We start from the raw sequence: 22,773 nt of genomic DNA, 5'->3' as shown, positions 1-22,773 counted from the left end.
AAGCCGTCACACAAACTTGAGTCTCTGCTAATTGCTGCCATATGTTTTGGCTCCTCTTATGGCCTGTTTTTTTTAAGTTTTCCAGGGTATTGGCTCAACCTCTTCAGCTGGGGCGTGGGCGGGTGTTACTTTTTGCAGGTCGGTGTTTCCCTGCAAGCGCGGTTTGTTTCACAGCTGCTGTAACATGGTGATCTGCTGGAAACACGCCGCTTCCCTTCACCGAGCCAGGGCGGGCACTGGCAGAGAGGGCCAGGAGATAGTACGGCCCAGCCCACTATCTCAACTTCTTTGCTCCAGAGATTGAGGCATGGCGGGCCGGGGAGGAGCTTGACGCGGCCGGGCCCCAGAGGCATCACGTCAATGCGGCTCCTCGTTGTTTCTTCGGGCCTCTGTGGGAGCAGGAAGGAGGGCCAGTGGTAAGGGCTGAAATGCAGGGAGCGGACTCGCGTGTGAAGGCGGCACCTGGGCGTGGACGAGCATGGGAAGGAAAGGGACAGCTACGGGAGGTGGGCAGGGAAAGTAAAGCGAAGGAGAGTGTGTGGGCGGTCCGAATAATCTTTAGGGGCGTTGGACAGGGAGGGGCCTGCAGGGGACCCTCCTCCGCCCGCTCACAGAGTGCGCCGGAGTCCTGAAGTCCTTGGTGCCGTTGGTGATGGGAATGTGAGCCGGATACGATTGGACCGGGGGATCTTGGAAGTTCCCGGAGCGCCACAGGTACATATCACAATTAACTTTGCGCTGCCACCGCGCCCGTATGTACCACTTCCCCCGCGTGTGGCTTGGTGCGGCCCTGGATTCAGGAAGGAGCTGCAGAGAGAAGTGTTCGAACGTCTTTGAGAGGGGAGGGGAAGCCCGAGGGATCTGCAGGGACTTGTCGTGGCACAGCAGCAGCATCGACAGTCGCCTACCCGTTGCCCTTGACAGCCCTGGGGTGCTGCGTGGATTAGTTTGAACATTACGATGGTGGCACAGGAGGGAGCCCCCTGAGTTTCTCAAGTCTTGAGTGTTGTGACGAGTAGCTTGTGGAACGAAGGGGGCACCGAGGTCCAGAATCCTCTACGTTTTCACCTGTGACCGCATCTTTGTAACTACCTGTAAGGTCTTCTATATGGTGTTAGAAGCTAAACTTGGGGATGGTTTGTTACTTCTTTCTCAATAGCCCGTAATTGACCCTTTCATTTGGGCTTTAGCGATGCGATGAAGGAAACATATAAAACACTGATGGGCTTCCTTCCTCGCCACAGACACGCTTACTCCACTCGACGAAGAGTTGATAATTCTGGTTGAGGCAGGTCTGGAAAACTGCAGTTAGAGAAAATGTGGTAGGGAGTGGCCACTCTCTGATTAAAACGTTTTGGTCATATAGCTAGCCCTGTTTGTTTTCCATTAAACTGCCCTCCGGTATCCATCATTACCCTGTGCTGATGGGATGGTCGGGTTTGTGTTACACCTAAAGTGAAAACAATCTAACGCGTTTATAACCTTGTCCAGTGCAGTGAAGATTTATCACCCATGATAAAAGGAACCATCCAAGCGAACTGTTCCCCCCCATAACCAGCCATGGCTATTCAGTTGAGGTTTCTTTGAAGTTGTCTTCCCCCCAGAGGGCAGCGGAAGAGGATAGATATCGCTATTTTAATCCAGTTCAGGGCTGCGCGTGTTACTGCCAGGTACCTTCAGGCCTGTTTATCTCCAGAGGAGATTAGCCTAGCCAGACAGCTCCATGCTCACATCTGGATGGGCCGGATAAGCTTTAGAACACAGCTTGAAATGGAAGACCGCATGTTCAAGTCTGCTGAATGCGTCCAGGCCCTCTCTGAGTATGTCCTGGAACCCTGCTGCGAGGGCCACTCTTCCAAATATGTCCTGGCGTTCTTCATTGAAGTGCCCTGGGACTCTTCCTGATCTGACATTCTACTGTTTGTTTTTGCACTCTTGGTGTATTCTGGGAATGTGCAGCCATGAGTCTGCGAATGTTGTCATACTCGATTTTAGTGGCATGTTTTGGCATGCGTAGCACTGGTGGGTGGGTACATATCCTGTCTGTGCAGGCAGTGGTGACACCAATGCCATCAGAAGTTGGTGACTGAAGCACTGTCTGTTTTGTCACCATACCAGTTCCGGGTATGCCCAGGTACTACTTGAGCTGTATGCTGCTTTTCTGACCTGACGGTCTTCGATGCATTCCCCGGACCTCCTATGGCTATACCATGCACTCTTTGGTGTATGTTCAAGCTCTTCCTCAATTGTGTCCTGGCACTCTTCAGGTTATGTACTGGCACTCATTTGCAGTGGCATGCTTTACGCTATGAAAAGTGGCTCGAAGCTTTGTCCATTTTAAAAATTATAATATTGGCACATATTCGGAGAGTATAATGTTCCTCAAACCTAGAAAAACGCACCATCTCACGTATTGTTGACATCTTTACATTGTGTCATGCCCTGACAGTTTTCAGGTTATTTTCTGTCTACTTGCTGACACAATTTCAAGTTTTTACAGTCACTTTTTTGACATATCCACAAATGGTCCCACATACTATGTGACCAAAAATAGCACAACTCACTAGCCGCTATGGTTGTCCATTAATGCTTTGGAATGTGTCAGTTGTAGACATTTGTTGTACACTGCCAGTGATAACAATATTTTATGTCTGCTTACCAGTGCAATGCATGATTTGTAGCCACTGTAAGTCTTATTCAGTTTGTGTACACCACCGACTTAATTTTGTAGGGAACTTTTTGGGACTCTCTGGGGTTAAGATGCATCATTTAAATAAAAAGCTCTTTAAATGTACATTTTAAAAATTGAGATTTCTAGAGACTATAGAATGAAATTTTGTGATCAAAAATCCACAGTTGAGTTTTTTTCCCCAGTTAGTTCTGTGGGGCTTCTGCCATATCATATGAAATGTTAAAAAAGGTATTTGTTAGTAGCAACCATGAGGCAGATTCACAAAGGTTTTCATTGTCCTTGAATTGGCGTGCACCAATAACAACCGTTAGTAAAGTCAATAGGCCTGGGTTTAATATGCTAATGCATAAAGCATTAGCACATTAGAACAAGACACAAAGGGAGCCAGCAAAGAGGAGAGAGGGCTCTAGTTGTATAATAGCCCCTCACGTAGGTCAGTTCAAGCACTCAAGAGGAGGCAGGGTACATCCAAACAGCCTATGCCATTAGGTGAGTCATGAATGTTCCACTGGGCTGGTCCAACACATGACTGACAATGTCTGAGGCCAATGATTGCAAGAAGCTGGTCGAAGAAAGCAAATGGTTTAAATGGGGAGATCAAAAGCCCACTCCGCTTAGGTGGTTAGCAAGAGGTCTATATGACTATACTGTCAGAATCTAGACCTAAAAATTAGCAAAGGTCGCAATTTGCAAAACCCAAAAATTTAAAATGGGTAGGACCTAAATAACCCTGCGAGTGTTCTTTATGTGTGTAATTTACTCTACTTGCATGTAACTTGCATTTGTTAAAGTTGCAAGCCACCAGTGAAAAGAGTGAAGAAATAGTTGTACCTGCAAAACCACCTCCTTTGTAAAATATAAGTGTTCAACGAGTGGCCATGGACGCACGTATCGAACATGGTATACACCCAAAAGAGCAAATATACAATTTCACAACTTTGTAGCAAATGGATTGCTTCTGTTTATTTTGTTAGTAATTTGCACCTGTTCAATCGGGCTTAAATTTGAACGGGATAAAGATGAACACCTTTTATTTCCCCTCAGAATTCCCGATACATGAAGGCTTTCTCCAGAGGTTATAACATTGATTGGTGTACACAATATAAGTTTTACAGTGAGTTGTTCAAGTAAAGTGGGGGTGGAGAGTGAACATTCAACGTCAAGGGAAGGGTTTGCATTGGATTGAGGAAAGGCACTATTGTGACGCTTGCAGGGAAATTGGGTGAGTGGCAGAAGCTCTGGTTGAATGGTGGTGGTTAAACATGCACAATTTTACTTTCTTGGGAGTTTCAAGAGTGTTTTATGTTATCTGCTCATGTAGCTGGAGAGAAGAAGGTCATCACTAAAATTATACTTGGGGTCTGATGTTGAGAAAATCATTTTCCAGTCACAGTTTGTGCTCTAGCTTTGAAGAATTCTTGTTGAAATGGCATCAGCAAGAATGACATGTCCTAGAAACGTTAACTTAATATGTTGTGGCAATGACACTAACAGTATAATTTCTTACATCTAGCTTTAATTAAGACCTTCTGGTTTTAGTAAAAGTACGTGTATATACTATACTAACGACTTTCAGCAACCCCTCTTCATGCATTGGTCTCTGGTATCATGCACATTTTCGTCGTCCCCCTACTGCATGGGTCAGCCCACTTCAGATTGTGGTTTCCTTCACTGTGTGTATAGCACTCTGCTCTTTCACAAGAAGCACATGCGCATGCCAAGTAGTTCCTTTCAGTGCCAGGGACTAGTATGGCAACTTGTGCTTCTTTAGACCAAAATAATGTTGGTGTTAGCCATTTTTTAAATATTTGTGAGGGCCAGACACTGCACAAGTTTTGCAACATATAGTACAAAGCAAACATCGAGGAATCCAAAAGGTTGCAGCCAAGGCCAGACCTATTGGCTTTGCCGATGAATGTTTCTATAATACTTTTCACATGATCATGAGATTCCTCCAAAACTTGCTTCAGAAAGTCAAGCATGCTTCCAAAATGACAAACTTTTGCTATGGTCTTTTCATGCAGGATTTATCACACCTGTAAGCATTCCGGTCTGTTCCAGTATAATACACTGGACTAGAATACCTACTTGACTACCCGGACACTTGATCACTGTCACTGTTTACATAACAGGTGTCTGAACACTGCCTTTCAGAATCTGGAATCATATCGGGGAGTTCTCACAGTACATGCCGCAACTGAACCCACGCATCGGCCATCTGAGCTATTATACTCCATCTTTTATTTTCTTGCCCTAATGAAGTTCCCCGTGAGGGAATAAAACGCGTTGGCTGAGCTTTTCGTACTGCTGATTTGCTTAGGCATTTGAAATAAAGAACTGTCTTTACACTACTATTTGACTGCTGGACTTCATGACCTGCCGCACCCCCATTTCATTAACTACAATTTTGGATCTGGAGCTCAGAGGCGTGAAACAACGGCTGGCGCTGGGGTTGGCTGCGCAGGAATATCACATACTGGAACTAGCTTGAATTGCGGAACCAGGGGTCTGGCGTTGTTTTTCTAGACAAGTACCATTTTCAGCTTTGTTTAATTTAAAGCACAGTTTTAATAATGTAGTGTTTTGTGCCAATGATTGCTCTAAAATTCCAAACTGAAGAAGGAGGTGATCTTCCTTCTCTGAATTTGATAGCCTAACAATGGATTTGTACAATTTAGACTGTACCTGTTTGAGCCAAGCACTAAATTTGATAGGAAAAACTTTAGGGCTGTAAGTTAACAATAGAAGGTATTTATCATTTAAGACTCTTTGCAGTGGTGCTAAAGAGGGGCCTGTACGATTATTTAAATTTTTAGTGCAAATGTAATACCTGTTGTCTTAGTAATAAATATTTCCATATGTTGTTTGTGATGGCATGAAGCTAGGAATTCCATCCCCGGGTAAGAGCTTGCATTGGGTATGGTTTGCCTGTCTTTGTCTGGTTGTGTCAGTTCCTTGTAAAGGTGATGACTTTTGTTTTCTCTTCGTTATTTTCCAGGCTATTGTTCCTACAATAAATTTCAAGATTATCTAATGAGTGTTGGAGACCTATGGTTGTGTGATCAAATAGAACAGTGTAATCTACAAATTGAAGGACACGTATTGGTGGACCATTTAATTTTGGTGGGCATGTCTTTTGACTTGCGATTGTTGTCTCTATGTTGACTCTGTCTGTGGTAAACAAATTGATTAAAAAGGGGTGCAACATGCATCCTTGTTTTAAGCATTTGTTAATGCACAGCTTTCTAGACCGTGTTCCATTGCCTCCTAACTTAACTTGAATTCACTTGTTGAAAGAGAGAGCTAGGGGCGTGGCTTGGACGGCAAGGAGGATGCTTGCCTGAGTTTGCTTCTCTGTCGGATCGGGGAGACAATCTCTGATCCCAAGAGTTACAACGAGCATATACGTTGTAAAAAAACATATGTGCATCGGAATGTTAGCTGCAGCCACCGACGCTGAGACTCCTGCACCCGGAAAAAGGACGGAAAGGTCGTGAAGAGTCCAGGACAGCGAGCACAGAGAAAGGGGAGATGGCGGCCAAAACGAAACCGAAACCTGGAACCTAGTAAGCTCCGCTGCCGCCTGCTTGCTGCCTGCACTGCGAAAGCCGTGAAAGCCAGGGACTGGTTTCATTGAGCTAGATGGAGAGGGTGTGAGAGGTGCGGTAGAAGAAGACGCTAGACGGTGGGACCGGCGTGAGGAGCATAAAAGTGATAGAGAAAAAGGTGACTCGGGCATACAGGGGGAGAGTGCAACCGGCAAGTGGAGAAGTAGTGGCCACAACAAAGCACTACTGAGGCCGAACAAAAGTCTACGCGAGGTCCACAAGGACGAGGCCACCAAGACTCAGAGGGCGAACGGTAAGCGGAGCCCCTGGGAGGGTGAAACTGCCACTATCCCGAACCAGCACACGATTGAGGAGGCTGCTATCAATGCTGCAGTGACACCATTGAAAATAAGGGTAAGTACCGACATGAGATCAACAAGACCTAGGGAAATGGTGGTCACAGCGAAACCGAAACCGAGCTCCAGAAGATCAGCTAGGAAATAAACACCGCCGCCATCTTATCCAGGGAGCCGAGAGCAGAGATCGGAGGGAATGAGAAGGCTTACGGTCCAAGTGTGTGGAACCCGGTTAATTTTAAATCAGGAAGGCGAAGAAACTAGTAGGCCCTCTCGCAGTCCAGCCAATTACCGAGAGCACAAGCGTAGATGTACGCTGTAGTGAGAACAAAAGGCGATCTGCTGCAGTCGCATTGGGGTGAGACGACCGCGCGAAGTGGTGCTTAGAGGTACACCGGAGCTCATAAACCACAAGGAGCCCAGGCACAGGGAGAATTGGGCAAATTAGGCTAAACAAGAAAACCGGAGACTCACAAACATGGCAGGGAGTGAGGCAAGACTCCAGCAGCAGCTTAAAAAGAACACAGGTGAACCCACAATATCTGACTCGCCACTCAAACAGAAACCAGACATCAACGGCACCCTAGAGATGATCCTAAAAAAGCTGGCGGATGTCCATGACCTGGCCAAGACAACAAAGCAAACCACAGACGCGATACAGTTAGAGATAGCAGTGGTCAGGGCGGACATGCATACAGTTAATAACAGACTAACCGCAGCAGAACAAAAGAATAAGTGATATCGAAAACGCAGACCTAAACGTAAACAAAGAGCTGAAGTCTCTAACAAAAATCACAGCGACACTCCAGAAACAAACAGCGGAACTGGAAGACCGCAACCGGTTGGGGAACATCCGAACTCTAGGAGTCCCGGAGGGGGCTGAAGACGCAGCGGGCTCATGCCTGGCCTTCCTCGAAGATATGGTCCCCAAACGTACAAACCTAAAATTCAACCGTCAGTTTGAGCTTGATAGAGCATATAGAGTCCCCACCTTCAGATCCACAACAAGGAGTGCGGCCCGACCAATAATCTGCAAGCCTCTGAGGTCACAGCACACGGAAGCCATCTTCAACTTTGCACGTAAAAAACACCAGATCACATGGAATGGGCAGAAGATCATATTCACGCAGGACTACTCTGAACCCACGGTGGACACTAGAAAGGGGTTCCTTACCTTACGAGATAAAATGAGGAAGAAAAACATACAATTATCTTTTATTGGCCCCACCAAATTCAGGATAAGTGACAGAGGACGTTCCCACCTTTTCGACGACCCTAAGGAACTAGCCAAAAACCTGGACAGCCCGACAGCCCAAGTGATGGAGACCTCTCAAGCCGGGTCCAGCAAAAGGAGAGCCTCACCTGAGCTGGGGAACGAATTACTCAAAGCCTACAGAAGAGACTCGCAACCAACACCTACCGCAACAACATCATCTACCTCTTTAGCTACCTCAGCAACTACCTCATTAACTAACTACCTCAAAGTACCTCAATGCACCTCAAGTACCTCAAGGCACACATGTAGTCTTGCCGAAGGACCTTCAGACCAAGAACAGTCGGCGTTGGCGGCGCCTCGACCTGAACAAGCGACATCTGATGGAGGCCCCCAACCTAAGAGACAATCGGCATATCCTGTATCCCGTACAGAAGCCGGGACAATCTCCATATCCTTTTTTCCTATAAAGACACAAGGGCAAGGGATAGGGTTGGGGGGGCCACTAACTCAGAAATAGCACAACTAAAAAAATAGATTATGTACTCTCTCTTGGGAACATAGAGATACAGAACTACAAACCAACTACTCCCCGTGAGACGGGACGGCGACCCTGTCGTCGCACGTCCAGCATACGATGTTTCTATGAGGACGGGAGGAGGGAGAGGGGGGGGTCGCTAAGCTCTTTGCTTTCTTTTTTCTCCATCTTCCTTTCCATTTTCACCTCTTTTTTTTTTCTCGACAAGACGGTCCAGCCAGGTACTGTTAACCTATATAAGAGTGAGACCTAACACAGTTGCTAATACAAAGAAGACACCCGGTCCACAAGCAGTTCACAAGAGACCTGTAGCCGTGCCGCTCGGGGGGAGAAGAGGGGGGAGAGGAATGCACCACCCTCCAGACCATGGCCTGGAGATAATACAAGCGCAAGTTGAGGTCATAGAATGGGATTACCTGACATGCCTCACCATAGATAATGGCCCTCAGTAATAGTCTCAACTTGGCTTCTGACCAAAATATAGTATCCCTCAATGTCAAAGAGCTCAACCACCCCATTAAACACAGAAAGATCTTGGATTACCTTGCTAAAACTAAAGGAAATGTGATCCTTTTACAAGAAACCAAACTATCCCTGGAGGATGCTAGGCTAGTGAAAGATAACTGGATCTCACAGATGGCTTGCTCACCTGCCGAAAGGAAGAAGCGAGGGGTCATTACACTGCTATCTAAAAGATCCAATCTAACTCTAGAATCGCAATACCATGATGAAGAAGGTAGACTCTTGATCACACATCTGAGAAGGGGAGAGGAACTTATCCACGTAGCTAACCTATACGGCCCAAACGCAGACGACCCAACCTTTTGGGAGGGGGTGTCACACAAGCTAGATAGCCTCCCACAGAACGACCTTATGGTGGTGGCGGGGGACTTTAATATTCCTCTGGATCATATAATAGATAGGCAGTCATCCTGCCAATACCAGCCCACGAACGCACACATCACACAAAAGAATATCTGCTCCAAATTCAACCTTAAGGACCCATGGCGACGCCAGCACCCAGATACTAGGGACTTTACATTCTACTCCAACCCACACAATTCGTACAGCAGGATAGACTACATACTAATCACAGGGCCCCACACACATCTAATAGAACACTGACATAGCACCTAGATTAGTTTCAGACCATTCATGCCTAAAGCTGAGCGGCTGCCATAACGAAGCCATACCCCGGAGGTGGCGGTTTAACAGCGATGTCCTAGCAGTCCCCGAGAACGAGGAGGCCATTAGGTCTACCTCAGTCACAACAACTCACCGGGGACTAGCACTACCACCCTATGGAACGCACTGAAGGCGAACGTCAGAGGCACAATAATTGAAATTAAATCCAAAATAAACAAAAACACAAACTTACAGCTAACTCAGCTCGAGCAGGACATTAAAAGCTTTGAAATGGCCCATGCCAGGTCCACACACGATACCAAACTCCTAGCAGACCTAACAAAAAAAAAAAGTATGAAAACAACAAAATCCTGAGTAAGAGAGCAGGGCTGTGGTTTAACAAATACAAGGCCCTTAACCTCTGCGAAGCAAATAAACCGGGGAAACTACTAGCCTCCTACCTGAAACATAAACGCAACCAATTTACCATCTCATCCATCACAGACTCGTACAACAAAACCCACACAAAGACATCCTCAAGACCTTTCAAGAGTTCTATCAGGAACTCTACAAAAAGGACCAGACCATGGATCTAGAGGAATGCACAAAATACCTCAACAGACTCGGTCTTCCACAGCTAACCAGTATAGACACACAGAGATTAGTGCAAGAGATTAGCGCCGCTGAGATTGAAATGGCGGTCAAATCAATGAAAGATAACAAAGCCCCCGGGCCGGATGGGTACACAGCCACCGTTTACAAGACCTTCCTAGAGCAGCTGAAACCTACAATGAAGAGGGTCTATAACCACTGTGCGGATAGAGGAATGGTCTCACAATCCATGTCGGAAGCCAACATAATAGTCATCCCAAAAGAGGGTAAGGACCTTTTGTCACCCAAGAACTACAGTCCCATATCCCTTATTAATGTGGATTGCAAAATATACGCAAAAATCTTAGCAGCCAGACTAAATTCCGTCCTACCCAACCTAATGATTAACTCCCAGGTGGGTTTCCTAATTACCCGTATGTCTAACGACAACACCAGACTTATCTGCCACATACTGGGGCATACGGCCACAAAAGCAGAGCCAGCAGTAGCTATTACTCTTGGTGCCGAGAAGGCCTTTGATAGTCTCATGGACCTTCCTAGAGCGATGCATGCAATCCTTCAATTTAGGAGAACGATACATACGGAAGTTGATGGCCCTGTATGGGGACCCAAAAGCCCGTATTGTCATTAAGGGGTAACTCTCTGAACCACTTACGCTACAACGCGGCACAAGACAGGGCTGCCCACTGTCCCCCTCGCTATTTTTGCTGGCATTAGAACCCCTGATTCGTGACATCAAGGTAAACATGAAAATAAAAGGGGTCGATATTAATTGCGTTGAAATAAAACTTGCTGCATACGCGGATGACATTCTAATTGTAGCGGAGCAACCGAAGACCACAATTGAGGCCCTGATAGACACCATAGGGGAATACTCCGGACACTCAGGATACAAGCTCAACAGGGATAAATCTGAATGCAAGCCTTTGAACATCCACTGCACTAGGGACATCCTAGGGGGATCAGGCCTAACCTGGCAAACAGGGTTTATCAAATATCTAGGTATACACTTTGGGAGCGATCTTATGAGCACACTAGGCCACAACGAGAAACTATTGCTAGAAAAGATAAAGAAACACTTGGAGGCCTGGTTCCCAAAATTCATAACGTGGTGGGGCAGAATTGAAACGATCAAAATGATGATCACCCCAATGATTAACTACCTGATCAGCATGCTCCCACTCCCAGATGACTTCCACTGGAAAGTAGACATCCTGATCACTAAATTCCTATGGTGAGGGAAGAAGGCACGAATAAGCAACTGTAACAAAGAAAAAGGGAGACCTAGCACATCTTATCTACCAATGCCCAACGCTCAAAACATTCTGGGAGAAAATCTTTGGTTTCATAAATAGAGCACTGGGCTGCACGCTAACAACTGAATTTTCCTCCCTCGCCACCGCATTTATGACCGCAGAACTAAGATCAGACCACGACAAAGACCTGCTGCTGACCGCGGCGGTAAAAATGGTCCTAGCCAATTGGAAAGACACAAGCAAGACCTCATACAAAGGCTGGTTCAACTGGATTATGCACCTCAGAGGTGCAGATAACATTGCACTACAGAACTCACCTTGAAGGCCAGCAACCAGAGGGATGTTGAAGTCACTCAACACGTACCTAGACTTTTACGAACCCCCATGAAACCATTTCCTCCCGGCGACACACCCCCTGTTCCTCCCCCCCCCCCCCGCCCCTCCTCCCTATGTGCGGTAGGGCGAACGTCACGGCCCTTCACAGGCGATGGGTGGGCGGACCTGGCTACCATGCGCGCCACAAGCAAGCCAGTGCTGTGCGGCTGTGTCACACGGCTGTAAGTCTTAGTCTCATTACTACAGAACCTTTCTTGTATCCTCCTTTCACCCCTTTCTCTCCTGCTTCTTTCTATCACCCTTTTCCTAATTTTCAGCAAGTCAAGTCAGATGGGGTTAGCTAAAACATATATTTCAAAAGTGCCTGTAAACACTGTTTCTACAAACCACGTATGGCTAACCTTGTAACAGAATTGCTTATGTCTTTGCTTATAAAATTAATAAAATACTTTGAAATAAAAAAAAGAAACGGCTATTATTGCGTTCAAAGTTTTGTTCCGAAATCCCAATTTGTTCAGCTTTAACCATAGCAGTGCCTGTCAATGCTATTGAATATGAATAAAATTGAAGACGCATGCTTGAAGGAGTCTTTTGTTGTATATCGATTTCTGAACTATCTGCTGCTTTTCCTGAATCCTGTTTGAAACCAGGGTATCAAGTTAGACTTTTCTGCCCATTCTTTCACATCTTTAATAATTAAAATGCAAAGTAATTGGCCTCAACGTCCAGGAGTGCTATTAGCCTATAATTTAATAAATATAGCAGACCTGCCAGGAAGGCGGTATTGAACAGGAAGGGTAGCAGTATAAAAAATCTTTAGTTGGTGAATTAACCAGAAGGCATAATTGGTTTTGTAAAGGATTGCTGGGATCCCATTGGGTGCAGATGCACCATCATTCCAACTCTTTCTGATTATCCCTTGTATGGTCTCCTTGCACACTTAATCTGTAGAGTATGTTCCCCGCTTGGCTGGAAAGCTTGTTCTGAGTTGTGCTTGTTTGAATTCCAGACTACTATCCGATTCGGTGATGGCGATCCCTTTGCGGTATTGTTTGTAATATACAGGGAGGGTACATATTCCTCCCACACTGAGGCATTAAGATGGTTTACTGGTGGGTGCAGACATTTTGTTAATCCTTCGCCAAAAGGCAGCCAGAAGCGCATGCTCAATGTTAGAAGACCCAGAGCCTTTAATTTTTGGTTGTTTTCGCCTCTTATACAAGTTTCTTGTAAATGTTTCGCTGCTTGATCATCTCCCTTTCTGTTTGTTCCACCTCATTATTTGGTCACAAATCTGACCAGGCTACGCAGTTTCCATTTCCCTTTATGGAGAACGATGGCTGTTAACCAGGAAAGTTGCACTTTGGGTTCACTACTATTATATTTAGGATTGTCCATGGCTGGATGGATACCTAGTTCTCTCATGACTTTAGCCCATTTAGTATGACTATATGGAGAGTTGTCTAGAGGGATGGTGCTCATAAAATTAATGCAGTCTCCTTGAAACGTGTGCATCCATTCCAAAAGTTGTTCTTCGACCTTTGATGATCACTTGACTCGCATAGCCTACTGGGCCACGGTTCCTTCCACTAAGGAACGACACCATGGTATATTGTATCGGTTGATGGTCAGGACTACTGTCTGCGGAAACTGGCCACAGAGATACTTAAGTACATCACAGCATTTAGAGATGCACCCCCCCTAATTACAAGCTTGAATGGCTCCCACAGCATCGCGAAGGAGGCAAGCGAGTTGAAATCAAAGTATTGGTTTATCACAGTGCAAATTTCTGTTCTGAAAGCAATGTCTAATAGTGCAGAAGGCTGCAGTTGCCATGGCCTGTATGTCTGGGCAAACCTCAGAACTTTTTGTGATAGGAGCACATGGGAGTGATCTGAGAGGGTTCTGGGTAAGCCAGAGATAGGCTCAGCCCAGGCAATAAAATTTCTGGTAGTTAACCAATAGTCAATCCTGGATTGGGTGCCATGCTCGGCAGAGTAATATGAATAGTGCCTGTTGGACTGATTAGCAGTACATTATATGTCAAATAGTGCAATGTGATGCAGAATATTGAGCAGTAATGATTGTGCCCTTCTTTGTCTGCCCTCGAACTTTTTTGTGAAGTCCAGAGTGCAATATTAAAATCTCCCCACATAATAGTGCGCGGGTCCATAGCAGTGAGTGGTTTCCTGACCTCGGAGAAGAATTTGGTGTCATCAAAGTTTGGGGCATATGCATTCACGAATGCTACGTGTTCAGTCCCTGTCATATCCCGGAGTAAAATCAGTCTGATCGTCCAAGGTGGTATTCAAAGGCTTAAATGGTGTACCGCATCTAACCAAGATTGCCACCCCTCTTCAATAGTCGCTAATGAGGAGAAACAGTTGCTGGCAAATTTACTTCACCTGGAGTTTGGCAAATGGGTCTCGTGAATCCGAGCTATGTCCACCACATGTTGCGTGAGATATGAGAACAGCTGTTGGGCCTTGCGGAAAGCATTAACCCCCCCCAACATTACATGCCCTCAATAGTATATTACACGTCAGTTGATTCTTATGCATTGGGGGATCCTAACTCGCTGTCCGCCCTCTGCGATCCATCCCTTTTCTAGTAATGCACTGTGTGCATGAATATTGCACAATTGTTGCCTGTTTAGAAGATGCCTTGACACCCTGTTCCTCCCCACCCCCACTTACATTGAGCCCAAACATTTTGATGGTGCCCCAGTAATAACTCCAATGCACTATGGACATAGTGCGAATAAAAGAACACAACTTCAGTAATTCCAATTAAACTATACACCTCATGGGAAGGCCAGAATAGCATTATGAAGTGCTAAGTTCTAGGACAAGCTTAAAATACAGTTGACTTTTTTTTACTACTGTACATGAGCAAATTGGCATAGCAATTACTTGGCAAGTACCGCCTATCACTCGGACCGCTGCTCAGTTGTAAAGGGTCATCTCTGGGCCAACCTAAAATCATGCAATGCAGAAAATCACTACAGAACGACAGTGCAGTTGCAACCCCAACTTGGTTATGTCATCAGAGAAGGCGCTTGATGAGCTGTTAGTGAGGATCTTCAGTGACACATTTTTATTCCACACCACTATATTAACTAGGAGGTGAGATTGTCGTATACCCCTCCTACTAGTGTGAGTCTGGATATTGAGGAAGGTGTGCACCTGACCTGGAGTTGCAAAATAAACGGGGTTGCCGTTAAACATCAGTCTGGCTGGGTAAATCATGGTGTATTAAATGTTTATTTCACGCAGTTTCCTTTTGACAGGATTGAGTTTCCACATGGCATCTTGAACCTTTTGTGTAAAATACGGGAAAAGGGATCGAGAGAATTGCCTTCATGCTGGATGCTCTGTCTTTTATTTGCCTTGTGTAAGATCCTATTGCGATCTCTGTAATTTAACAGTTGAATGATAATTGAGGGAGGTATAGAACCCGGTGGTGGCTTGGCCTCCAGTGAACGGAGTGTAGGCTCCACCACAAAGAGCGCTGACCGGTTGTTTCACCCCAAAATGTTAATCAGCAGTTTCTCCACATAGTTTGCTGTGTAGTTTTCTGTGGGGCCAGTTTTTGTAATTTCCGGCCAGCCAATTAGAAGTAGGTTGCAGCAAAATGAACAGACATTGAGATCTTCATTTTTAGTCCTTGTTTTTTCTCTAATTTTGACTTTATTTCACTATAATATTTGGCCTGGGTTGCAGCTTCATCCTCTATGTCAGATATGCTACGTTCTGCTAAGTTGACACTATTGTGTTTGTTCATCAAGACGGTCCTTCATGTCATCTAGTCTCCTAGTAACGGAGTCTATTTTGATATCCGTTTGTGCCAGACTACCTCTCATTTCCAGAAGAATTGTGCGGACGTCTGCTGCATCTTCCAAGTCACTGATTCTGGCGGGTTCCACAGGGCTTTCATGATCAGTCCAGCGGTCCTGTGACCTGAGCGGTTTCTTGATGCCATCTGATGTAAGTTTAGACTGTTTACCATCAGGTTTCTATATTGCACTCAATTCTAGAAATACTCATATGGCACGCAGCATTTTATGAGGTGGTTAAGTCGCTTCGGTGTCAGTTGTGATTCAGTTGCAAGTATATTTGCTCAGCCCACTGCTTTTTGTACAGCGCAGCTATATTAATTGTTTGGTTGCCAGATAGTTTCCACTTATAAAACCAGGCAGGTGGTTTGGGCCAGAGGACTTTGACTGCACATCAGTCATAGGACCTTTTATGACTTAAGGCAGACACAGAACACCGGTTATAGGAGGCTGACCCGAGGGTCTGCCATCCCCAGTCACCATAAGCAACACAATCAACTATCTGACCTGGCAAAAGCTGAGTACTGGGACTGCAAGCAAGGTAAATTTGAGGAGTGCACCTAGGTCTCGGTCTGCATTCACTCTGCTGCCCCACCTAGGGCAGTCTTTCAGGCAAGGAGGAACAGCTTGGCCCACCTCCTGCATTAATAGAATGTAGAGCGTTGCTGCTGAGTGATCTAGGACCAAGGCCTATCAGAATCACTGTTGTGACGTGCATGTAGGCCCGCTGGTCTCGCCAACACTCCCTCTTGGTGGGCGGAAGGATCACAGCACCAGCCAGCCATCGCAGTTGCAGCCCTAAGCAGCGCAGTGCAGCACACTCTCGTTCACAGCTCATCACCAGGGTTCGCTGCGCTGGTAGCCGAGGCCTCGGCCATGCTGAGATCCGCACCTACATGCCACTGCCACAGCCGTGGCTGCTGGTTTTCCTCTGGTACGGGTATTTAGTCTCTGCCTGCTGTTAGGATTTACACTCTGTTTAGACTACTCGGTTGGCTCACGGTAGGTTGCTGTGGCCAGTCATGCTGTGTTTACGGATGGATGGCTTTGTTTTCAGGAAACATTTTGAGGATTTATATTCAGGCCTCAGGAGCAAAGTTAGCAAGTAGCCATCTTGATAGATGCCCTCTAGTGCTCCCCCCCCCCCCCAATCAATATTATTAATTTTATTTGTTCGGCGTTCGGATGGTCAATGGTCAGCTTAGCTACTAGGAACTAGGGGTTTTTAGTGTTTAGATTTCTATTTGAATGTTCCGGGTTGTTTTAACTAAAGTCTCCATTTCACCTGCTGGCCTTCCCTTTTCTGATTCTTTTATAGTAGTAGTGATGTGAACTTCCTAATTGAAAAGAAGTGGTGCTTTAATTTTCCATGTTTCTTGAAGGCACACAGTATCAAACATGGTCAAGTACTTGATTGCATCTTCTCAGTTATTCAATTGATTCCACTGCGATTTGTTCCATGAACAGATTTGGATGTGACTAAATTCGTGGTTGGAATATTATGTCCCTTTTCTATTGCACCGTGGTTAGGGATGTTGGTTTGTGAACCTATTACTTGTGTGGGACAGGTTGTTTTTAGCTAGTGTTGCTGGTAGCTATCACCAGTCCTTTACTGATTATTCATAAATGTTTAGCCTACAGATCCTGTTCCGATGGGTGCTCATTTTGACCGTGATTGCATTGGCCTCTTGATCGTCCTCATATTTTTTTTTGGGAGTGTTAATGCGGATTTTCTGCTATGTTGGGCATTGTATCCTCAGGAGCTATTTGTAGATAACCATAAGATGTTGTTTTTTATTTAATGGTAAGATGACTTAGCTAGATTTTCTTTAGTTCCTGAGTGCAATATTATATTGTTGAGTGGTGTCTTGAAGACTGCTGATCAACGTTTAGCTTCTGAAAGGGGAATTTGGATTTCTCAATTAAAAAGGTCATTTTTGTTGGTAATGTTACTCTTAATTTATTCGGTTCACCTTGCTGGCAGGGCAACAATGAATTTTAGAAATATGACAAAAATGTTTGATTTGTTTGGATTGATTTCCAGTGTATGCCTTGAGTTTGCTTGAGATGATTGAGCCTAAGTTAGCATTTTACTGTTTGATCTGCCATCTCCCCATTCCTTGACTGGGATTAGAAGGGTGATTCTCTATAGTTTTTATCCAGGGTGACCTTTTTTTTTCTTCGTTGAGTCAATGAAGCTGTAGTTAGTGTGAACAGTAGAATTTTCCTAAGGATGATAAATTATGGACTGCAGAGTTACCTGTGTAATGCAATGGGGAGCAATCTGTTGCTGTGGGTCTTTTGCGCAGGGTTATTGCTTTTTAGGTCTCGCCTGACCCAGCGCATGCGCTGGTCTGGCGAGACTTATTGAGAGGGCTCCAAAAAGTGCTACCAGGCCAGCTTAGAGCTACAGTGCATGTGCGCGGGCGTGCGCGTCACTTTTACCGCGATTACTTTCACTTTAGCGGCCGCAGGGCCGCTTGGCATAGCCAATAGGTCTCGCTTTTGGGACCTTATAAGTGTTTAGTTATGCAAATGTTGCATGGCTAAACACTTATAAGGTCCCAAAGGCGAGACCTATTGGCTATGCCAATGCTTGTTTATTCTTGAGGTTTTCGTCTTTCGTGTTGGCAATTGCAGTACTTGGGGACACATTCTTCTCTGTTGAAGATGTCGGAAGTATGATTGGGAAGTGGTCAGGACTGAATGGCTTGATCCGGTTTTGGGTGATGTTAGCTGAGTTTATTAATGGAGTGGATTTGGAAGTGGTTTCTAGTGTTTCATCTTCATTGGTTACATTTGTTGGTGAAGAGTTTTTTCTCCTCAATGACCAGCAGTCCACCTGAGAGGATATCATTTTGAGTTTAGGGGTTGGTTTTTTACTGCATACTGATCAGTAATACAACTTGCTCCCTTGTTTTTATTTTTATTTGGTTTCCTTAGTCTTTTATGGATTTTCTTAGAGACAGATGGAGTAAGTTCATCTTTGTTCACTTTCGTTCTATGGCATAGCTTGGATTCTGATCTGAGTGGGCACTTCTGTCTTTTGGCCTTGTTCTTTGATGATTCTTGCAAGCCTTTAATTCCCAGTGGTGCTTTTATTGAATAGGGCTTTGCTTGACTTCTGTGGGGGTTTAGTTTAGTTTAGTTTTCGTCTGGGCACAAATCCCCGATTCCCCAGCTTCCTGCAGAAATGGCCGACACTACCATACCATCACACTGTTTTGATAGCTAAACGCATGGCAAACGTCAGGAGAGATTGCAGACTTTTTTGTAGAAACTGGCTGTTGTGCTTTCGGCCCATTCTCTTCCTCTAAAATATCTATTTTTTACGAGATGCAAAATATTTCAAAGTGTGAACAAAAGCCACGACCGGCATGTTTTTGAGTATACTGGTCTGGTTGAGTGAAATATGAGACATGTGATTTTTACTCTAGCATATAAAATGACGCTTTTTTACTCGACTTGAAACAAGGCATACACACACAGACTAAGCACATACTTTCTGGTACTCTCCCTATTGGCCAGTCGGCCTCAGAGCACAGCGCATGCACAAGACCAACATTTATGAGTGATGTAGGTTCAAATCTCATGAATTAACATAACAGTAAACACACTTTGCTCTAGATCTTTTCCTTGTATGCTGTTTTTTTTAACAATGAGATGTAGAGTGCACTGCGATTTGGAGTCTGGTCCACATATTTTGAAGACCAGACCTTCTGTACAGGTCACGCGATTATTCCAATACAAGCATGATTGCGTCCTCACCAGGCCACGAGGCGCCCGCTTGCTTGCATGTGGCGCAACACAAGCTCTAGCGGTTCAGTAATAAGGTCTCCTCGTGTCATGGAGAACAGCTTTTTATTGGGCAGCTCGACTGGCCGTGTGCATCCCGACGTTTCTCACTTAGCAGCACAACTTGACAAAAGACAACCCCAGGCTACACAACTTTACATGTCTCCAGTTCACACATTTCTGGCTCGTAGGTCTAGTAAATTTACCTTTTGTTCCCTAAATGTCTGCATCTAGTTTACTCCAGGACACAAGAACAAAGTAAGATGTCACAACAGACATGATGGTCTGTGAACCCGGCCTCTCCCAGGGTGCCAGGCAGGCCGCTTCCAGCCTTGCCTTTTCTCGAGGTGTAAAGGTGAGTTGTGACACAGTGGCACGCTGACCAAACTTCTTCTTACTCTGAATAACAATAAAGCAGTGATATAGAGATGTCACCAGTGATTATCTAAACTGCTTCTTTCCAAGAACACTCCTCAGGCTGTGACACCGCATGTATGGCTTCTGTTTACGCTGCTGTTCTACATGACTCTAAGCAGGCTTAGGTACTGCAACTACTCCTTTCCCATGATGCTCAGTGTGCTGTGACGCAGCTGACACAGCCTTCTATGGTATCGAAGGAGGATTTTTGCAAGATGTTCTAATGATAATGTATTGCAGCTTCAAGAAGACGATGATCACCACCAGGGCCATCTTAACAGCATTATAGGCCCCGGGCAATACACAGCCACTCACAGGAATAAATATGTTTAACGGAAAATTAGTGTTAAATTGTGGTCTGCATTGGGCCCACATGATCGTGGGGCCCCCGGGCAACTTCCCAGCGTGACCATGTGTTAAAACGGCACTGATCACTACAGATGGTGAAAGGAACCTCAGGGTCGCAGTTTCCTTCTGGTTCTTCGAAAATTCCATCTTGAAATGACTACTGTTTTCTTCAGGTTCCCAATGCAATGTTAAACAAGCATTGGCATAGCCTTTGGGACCTTATAAGTGTTTAGCCATGCAACAGTTAATGTTATTTCACCAAGGATATTGTGTTGGATAACTAAACACTTATAAGGTCCCAAAGGCGAGACCTATTGGCTATGCCAATGCTTGTTGCAATGGTTATAAAACTTGGGTGCATGCAGTTGATTATGGATGGAGTTTTTGCATCATCGTCTTCTATGTTTCACTCTGCTCGTTTTGCTTCCTGTGATCTTATCAATGGGATGGTCAATCACCAATTTCATCAGTTTAGTTATGCCTTTGGTTCACCACAATTTACTCTAAAATGAGCGGAGCTCCTCATAGATGATGAGAGGGAGTATCTTTGGGCAGATACTAAAGTTCATTTTCAAATTGTGACCAGTGCACTACTTGTTTTGGTTATATTTTTTCCAGTTTATTCCTGATGGTTTCCTTGTTGTGGCTGTTTGTAGTATAGAACACTGACTTTTACACTTGAGTTGCTAACTTTGGACCTGTTAATTGGATTATGCCTAGTTGAGGCTGTCATTACTTGTTTTCTTTCTCTTATGGCTTCTTGTCCCTTTGGTCGATCAATAGCTGGGTACCGCTACCAACCAAAATTTCATTCTGGGCACAGTCAAGACCACTTGTGTGATCGATTACCTTCTGCTACATGCGGTAGTACAGAGACAAGCAGCTTTAAGCAAGGTTTGGGACCAGACTGGCTAGGTCTTCAAGCTGCACATGAGACGCCTCGACTGGTGGCCTCCCCCTCACCCCTTCACTTAGTGCCTCTGCCTCACCCCTTCCTTCCAAGTCCCTGAGCTCCCAGAACCAACTTTCCTCCTCTCTGGAGGAAGGGGGAGGAGCACAAGCGTCAGTTTTAGAGAGTGGCAGAAGACATTCATGCAGGGGCATGAGCACACCTGTCTGCTTCTGTGGCTTCCCTGCTTGTTGAGTTGGCGGTTGGTCCACAGCACTGAGGCACTGGTGTGCTTACAGAGTCTGAAGTACCCTGTTCCCCAACTGAGCGCCCAGTAGGGTGCCTCCCTACTCAGTGAGCAGAAATGGGCAAAGGCTTAAGAGCTCTCCTGCCCCTCCACAAAAACACTGGTGCTGAAGGTAGATCCCTGCCCTCGCAGGACTGTGCCAAACTCCTAGCCTCTAGTCTGTCTGTCCCTGGTCTCTGGTTGTTCGGCTGGACGGGGGAACTTGGGGGCACTTGGCAGGCGAGAAACTGGCAATCTAACCATCTTGCTGCTTGCCTCAGCTGCTGTGGTGCTGTATGCTACATCACCATACCTTTTGTAAACAAAAAAGTTATAAAGGTCAAAGCGCAAAGCGAGTTTTACTCTCTTGTGGCATTTAACTACCACTGCAATAAGCATCTTCTTGTTTTGGTTAAGTTTTATTAAACTGCAAGTCATATTAGGACTTGAATTAGTCTATCTCTGGGTAAACTAGCTAACCAGGGAACATTAATTACTGGCACATAAGAGCCACACTTTTTTAGCACTTTAGTATCTATACACAGAGTAGTCGTGACTCAATTTACTTCTAAGAAAGTAGCTCTCCACTACTGAGTAAACGTGTTCCCTTCTGTAAGATGCAGATAGATTCCTGACAATTGTGTTGCAACCGTTTGATGCCTTAAATGTTATTGGAATAATACATTTCCTGATAAACAGCAGTATAGGCTCTGCATTGTAACCGAGAAACAATAGAACGCATTCTGATTTTGTGCCTAACTGACCAAGCATATGAGGTTTTTGTTGGGAATCATTTTTTTCAAGAAAATTAGATTTGTGATTAAGACTTTTAAATCTTGTTGGAAAGGCATTAACTACAGGATTGCAGTTCATATGAGTTTCTTTTCTTTGTATCAATTAGGAACCACTGGAGGGGGAAGTGGCATTAATTCAGAGGCTTCATTGATGATGGACATATGTCCTTAATTGTTACATGCATCAATCATCACAATTTCCTCCTTGATATGGACAAAGAATTTAGCCAACCACACCCCCAGAAATACACCCATCACCGCACCAACAGTTCTGCATGTTCTCTTTGCTGCCTAATCTTCCTCTGCTCCTTCTTACCCACTTCATTCTTCATCCCCCTTCCTTCGTTCCAGCACCTAACAGCACTGATTGTTGGGAAGCTCATCCTACCTTTGTAAAACCATCAATTGGTGAATCTCTTTTTTCATGCATAGAAACAACTTATTTTAATCACCTTCTTTTTTTATTCCACTTCTGTTTTCAGCCAATTTTATTTCCTTGGTCAAATCAATTTTCGGCTTGATGTCCAGTTAACTTAAGGAACACCTTTTGAATATTTATCTAAGTTTCGGTCCCCCTTCATGAGAGAATTTGATAGGTTTAATACGTTGGTCGTTTTTCCATTTCAAAGGTTATTTCTTTTAGACGTCCTCAAACTATCATCAACAACATATTTCCTGGAATATATTGGGATCATTTCTAATTAGCCTTATGTGCGTGTTCGGTTTGTTTTCA

At 45.0% G+C, this 22,773-nt stretch overlaps 1 protein-coding gene across 5 annotated transcripts in view; it reads left to right on the top strand.

The window, feature by feature from the left end:
* Positions 1 to 563: 563 nt before the first annotated feature.
* TANC1 (tetratricopeptide repeat, ankyrin repeat and coiled-coil containing 1) overlaps positions 564 to 22,773 on the top strand; it is a 740,414-nt gene continuing 718,204 nt past the window's right edge. For 3 of the 5 annotated variants that reach the window (XM_085645502.1, XM_085645501.1, XM_085645499.1), the window contains exon 1: positions 581 to 714. The gene's annotated coding sequence lies outside the window, so the exon portion shown is untranslated. Of the gene's footprint in view, positions 715 to 22,773 lie in introns of all 5 variants that reach the window. The other 2 variants (XM_085645503.1, XM_085645500.1) reach the window with 1 other exon arrangement.

This window comes from Triturus cristatus, chromosome 3_1 (assembly GCF_964204655.1).
Source record: "Triturus cristatus chromosome 3_1, aTriCri1.1, whole genome shotgun sequence".
NCBI classification, from domain to species: domain Eukaryota; kingdom Metazoa; phylum Chordata; class Amphibia; order Caudata; family Salamandridae; genus Triturus; species Triturus cristatus.
The sequence above is the reverse complement of the archived record's forward strand: the minus strand, read 5'-3'. Positions and strand labels throughout refer to the sequence as shown.